The 6,058-nt window shown below is 35.9% G+C and overlaps 1 non-coding gene across 1 annotated transcript; it reads left to right on the top strand.

Annotated features, from left to right (window-relative positions):
• The first annotated feature begins 828 nt into the window (after positions 1 to 828).
• LOC141694160 (small nucleolar RNA R71) lies at positions 829 to 935 on the top strand. The gene has a single exon (XR_012563486.1). It is a non-coding gene; the product is annotated as a small nucleolar RNA R71 (small nucleolar RNA).
• The last annotated feature ends 5,123 nt before the right edge of the window (positions 936 to 6,058 follow it).

Raw genomic sequence — 6,058 nt, 5'->3', positions numbered from 1 at the left:
TCTTCACCTCTAATTTCAGCTTCTACTTCTTTTGCCTTTTCAGCATCAGCTACTTTTCCAGACCTTAAGGAAATAGCCTTGACTTGCTCTTTAGCTTCCTTCCTGCCTAATACTTCCGTGTCACTGGGAAGAGTGCCAGGTTGACGATTGAGCATTGCATTGGCTAATTGACCGATTTGATTTTCCAAGGTCTTGATAGAAACCGCCTGACTCTTGCACAACAGCTTAAGTTCCTCAAAATCAGCACTAGTAGGTGCAGCTGCACTTCCCTGTTGAGGATATGATTGCCTTGTAGCATACTGCTGTGGTTGCTGGAATCCAGGTGGGTTAAACTGTTTACCCACTCCTTGCTGATATGGTGGCTGAATAGCATTCTGATTATTCCCCCAGCTGAAATTTGGATGATTTCTGTTGTTAGGATGATAGGTCGCTGGCACAGGCTGCTGTTGTCGCTGATAATTATTCACATACTGAACAGATTCATTGACAAGAGAACACTGATCCGTAGCATGAGAACCTGCACAAAGCTCACAAACCATAGCTATTTGATTAACTCCATACGTAGCCAGAGAATCAACCTTCATTGATAGTGCTTGGAGCTGGGCTGCAATAGCGGTGGCTGCATCAACTTCCAGAATACCTGCTACCTTGCCTGACGTCATCCTCTGAGTTGGGTTTTGATGCTCATTTGCAGCCATCGTCTCTATAAGATTATACGCCTCAGTATAGCTTTTAGCCCATAAGGCGCCTCCAGCTGCTGCATCGAGCATGGGCCGAGATTGGGCCCCCAAACCATTATAGAAACCAGTGATCACCATCCAATCCGGCATTCCATGATGTGGACATTTTCTCAACATTTCCTTGTAGCGTTCCCAAGCCTCGCACATAGATTCTGTAGGTTGCTGCGCAAACTGAGTAAGAGCACTCCTCATAGCAGCAGTCTTTGCCATCGGATAAAACTTCACCAGAAACTTTTGCGCAAGATCTTGCCACGTAGTGATGGACCCAGCTGGTTCAGAATGTAACCAGTCTTTAGCCTTGTCCCTCAGTGAGAATGGGAAAAGCCTCAACTTGATAGCCTCATCAGTCACGCCATTATACTTAAAAGTGCTGCAGATCTCGACAAAATTCCTTATGTGCATGTTGGGGTCTTCAGTTGCCGCTCCTCCAAAAGAAACAGAATTCTGCACCATCTGAATAGTGCCCGACTTGATTTCAAATGTGTTAGCTTGAATAGACGGATGAAGGGTGCTTGACTGAATGTCATCAATTTTAGGCCGAGAAAAATCCATAAGAGCTGGATCAGCTTGAACAATACGATCTCCCATGTTTACTGGTTCTTTCTGCTCAGTTCCTAAATCTGAATCCTCAAAATCTAACTTCTCTGGAATATCAAGAACTTCGTCTGTCTCCTCAGCTGTATCTAAAGTCCTCTTGCGAGCACGAGAACGAGTTTGCATAAACGCTTGCTAAAGTACCTGAAACACAACCGGAAAAAATAAGTAACTACTACGTCCTAATCACTGAGTCCTAATGACCAATGATGGTAAGTACATAAACTAAACAAATACGCCGAGTCCCCGGCAGCGGCGCCAAAAACTTGTTAGGGCGAAAACACGCGCTAATATTCACGCAAGTATACGCGTTCGCAAGTAATATAGAATACTTTCTAGTTCGTTCCCTCAGAGACTCGGACTAAATTATTGTCTAATTAAACTCACTCACCAATGTATGATTACTTCTCAATGTTAAGATACTAACACTTAAAATTGTTGATTAAATATTTAATAATTAACTACTTAATTAACCACTTAACTAACACTTCAATTTATCAATAATAAAACACTCATGGGATCACAACTTCATTATTACTTCCTTCTATAGCCATTGTTATTACCTTTAGCATTTGACAGTGATGATATTAATCGAATAACACGAAACTGATAAAAGCCAACTTTCATTGTACTAATACCATTCTACCAAGCATCCACAATTAAGATAGAAGTTGAATAGTCATCAATTATGTTGAGTTCCCATATGTCTACAGAAATTGACAACACAACGATTTAAGCACAAGTTATTCCTTTTGATTATATTGGGCAAATAAAACTGTTAGAGTTACCCACTAATCATGCACAACGTACATGAACCTATGCCAGCATGGCAAGTTCTAAATCTCAAGATCCACCGTCGCTTCACAAGAGATTAACACCCTATCTTATATGTTCGCGACGCACATAAGATGAATACTCACAACCAATACTAGATATCATGCAATCATCACACACTAAAGTATTAAACAATTAACTAAAGAATTCCATAATAAATCCGTTGCAACCCCATGATCACGATTAGCCCACAATAGCACTTATCGTCATCATGGGTTCATATGAAATCATGATAAACAAACACAAGAAAATAATAACTAAACTAATTATATTAAAACAGAGTATGTCACAAGAGTAAATAAGTTCAAAGCAAGAAAACTAGCATCCAACATTACAACGAAACAAGAATCACAAGAAGATATGCTTCCTCTTCGTTGCGGTGTGCTAAATCGGTCTTCTTCCTTATCTCCTTCGCTCCTTGCGTAAAAACACAATCTTCTTCAATCCACACTTGTGAAAACGTCTCAAATCTACTTATATAATAGTCCCATAAAACTCAGATTACATAGAAGTGGAAACCAAACAGAAGTAGAAGTCCTAAAATAATTTGTCTTTTTTCCCGACCCTGCGCGGCCGCTCAGCCTAGCTGAGCGGGCGCTCAGACCTCTACTGGAAAAATTCTGATTTTGCTCCGTTTCTTCGCCGTAATCTGCCCGTTTCTTTCCTCTCGCAATGGTGAACACATGCCAAGGCTTATTCTTGATGATTCCTCCCCCAAAATGCAACTAAAACCCTGAAATGCATAAATACTAGAAAAACGCATCAAATATACAAAATACTTGATTTCAAGACACCAATTTAAGCCATTTTAAGACGCTCTAAGTGGTATAAAATGCCACTTATCACTTGCCTCCTATGCCGGGGTAACCCACGCCTAGGAAGGCTTCAGCCATGATTATCAACACCCAGGAGACAAGATTCCTAGGCATGGAAAGTAAATTGCTTCTTAGGCGGGGGTAACCCACACCTAGGATGGAAAACAATCAAACCATTTTTTGAATTTTTTATTAAAAAAATAGGCAAAAAAGTGGGATTATTTATTAAATTATTTCAGAAAAATCAGAAAAATAGAAGATAAAATTCTCAAAATGGAGAATATTATTTAATGCACGATTGCACACATTTATGTCAGATGGCAACAAAAATTACGAACAAAGTCGTAATTTGATATATAAATTCTTTAAAAATTAAGGAATTTAAAAATAGAATTAATTGGAAATAATAGAAAATAATTTTTAATATTATTTTCTATTCAATTAGTTATATTATGCACGATTGCACAAAATTGTCCGCTGACACATTAAAATTATTACAAGAGTTCATAATTTTAAAAAAAAATAAACAAAAAATATGAAGAAAAAAGAGAAAAAGTTTGATGAAGAAAAAGACGACAAAATAATGAAGAAAAAGACAAAAGGTTTGATGAAGAAAAAGACAAAAAGAGAAAATTTAAAAAAAGGGAGGTGAAGTATAACAACGCTGAGTAGACAAGCTCTTGGCAGTGGGTGAGAAGGTCACTTCTTAGGCGGGGTGCACCAACGCCTAGGATGAATAAGTAGCAGAAGGATAGAAAAAGGTGGGGGCTGCATTAAATTTTATATGCATAAAATTCCTAAAATATTAGGAAAAAATACATGTTGGTATGAAATTTTTTCTAAAGTATTAGGAAAATACATGTTGGTACGAAAATATTTCCTAAAATATTACGAAACAACACATGTTGAAACGAAATATTTTCTAAAATATTAAGAAAAATACCTGTTGGTATAAACAAATTCTAAAATATTAGAAAAAATACATGTTTGTATGAAAGAAAGTCCTAAAATATTAGGAAAAAATACCTGTTGATACGAAAAATTCCTACAGTATTAGGAAAATATACATGTTGGAATAAAATAATTTCTAAAATATTAAGAAAAATACTTGTTGGTACGAAAAATTTCTAAAGTATTAGGAAAAAATACCGGAGATACTGAAAAGTTCCTAAACTGTTAGGAAAGATCAAGAAAAACATCCGGAGGTTTGATACAATTCCTAAAGTATTAGAAAAAATCACGAAAAATACCTGAAAGTAGGGGAAAATTCCTAAAATATTAGAAAAAATCACGAAAAATACTCGTGAATAAATAAAAATTCTTAAATATTTAGGAAAAATACTTGTTAGTACATAAAAATTTCTAAACAATTATATAAAATTACAAAAAAAATATCCATAAGTATGAAATAATCCCCAAAAATTAAGGGAAAATATCAAAAAATTCCTAAAAAAAGGAATAGGTACAATATATATATTTGGAAAATTATAGAAATTTTTCAGAAGAAATATATATTAATCAAAGGGCTCAGCTAAGGCCAATCGTTATAAACGTGTAGTTCGCTCCACACTTTACGTCAAAAAATGATACCCGGAAAGGGACAATAAATGACTTTACTTCTAAGAAACCTTTTCTTAGAAGTTGGGGAGCAAATGATATGGGCTAAAGTAGGCCTAAAAATCATAATTAATGCTCAATTAAGTAGACCTAATGTGGTCCTATGATTAAGCCCAATTAATATAACGGCCCAAATCCGGGGTCAAGATTTGGTGTCACTAAATAATCTTTACATAAAATAAAATAATATGTAGATAACCCCTTGAATCCGGATCGTTTACAGGTTATGGTATGAAACAAGAATCTAACCTTCTACAATTCACAACAACTACAATACAAGTTTAAATACCTTTATACTAATGCCCTTGTCTTATTTTTCTAACCTCCTCCTCCTCTCGCAGCAGAGATCTCTCTAACTTCTGCTGTCTAACGAAAGCTATTCACTTTTATCTTTATATGCTTCTGAAAGAAATAAGAATTTACAAAGCAAGAGTGAGCCAAAAATGCCCAGCAAGTATATAAGTGATTTTCAAGTATCAATATTAAAGGAAAATTTCCGGATAAAATATTTAAACAATTTTAAACAATTCTATTTATTTGAGGGAGTGGAGCAAATAGACATTGGTTGTTACCAACCTTTAATTATAAATCCAAAAGTCACAAGCGATTCCCAAATTCAGCTCCTGAATCAGGGTTTTTTCCGGGTTTGGAATCATAAACTTTTCGAGAGAGAACGCCGTTGATGGCGATCAATAATAAATTAGACTGAACACTAGTTCACACTCATACCCTGCTGATCAGTCAGGATATAGTGTAGATCTATATCTCACTATATAGATCCATTCGGGTACCCAAGCTCTATCGCTCAAGGGTCCGGTCCATCCCAGGCCCATAGGGTCCAGTGCTCATCACTGGCCCTCACAATAATCATCGAGCCCGTAGAGTATTTTGATGTCAAATCATTTTGATTTCAAAACATCCGAATTTAGGGTTCGCAAATAACCTGAAAGAATGGGTATTTGCTCAAGAGAGCAATCGATAATATAGGAACAATAATGAAAGAAATTTGCACAATTAAGAGTAATTGCAGTGAAATATAAAATAGTTAACTATTCTGAACTTAGAATAAGAATGAAGAGATATTTACAGTATTTTACGAGAAAAGTAAGGAATACTTGCCTCGATAAGCTTTAACCACTATTATCGTTTGACTTTTGAATTGCCTTGATTGTTTTTCTTTATCGTCAAACCACTACCCTAGTAATTGCCACTCATTCGCTTGTTTGGTGTACACAGCTTTACTTCCTTATTTTATAATTTATTTATTTATTACGATTCACTAACGATTCATTTCTCGTTGAAATCTTCTAATTTGACTGATGAGATTCTCGTAACAAGAACAACTGTCTGACTTGATGTCTTTGCCACGTCCACGTTGTCGGGGTATCCATTCTTCCTTGCTTGCAGATGTCCACTAGTTATCGTCTTGCATTCATATCTATATTCGACATGTAATTC

The sequence above is a fragment of the Apium graveolens genome, chromosome 10 (assembly GCF_009905375.1).
Source record: "Apium graveolens cultivar Ventura chromosome 10, ASM990537v1, whole genome shotgun sequence".
NCBI classification, from domain to species: Eukaryota; Viridiplantae; Streptophyta; class Magnoliopsida; order Apiales; family Apiaceae; genus Apium; species Apium graveolens.
This window is presented reverse-complemented; position numbering and strand designations above follow the sequence as displayed.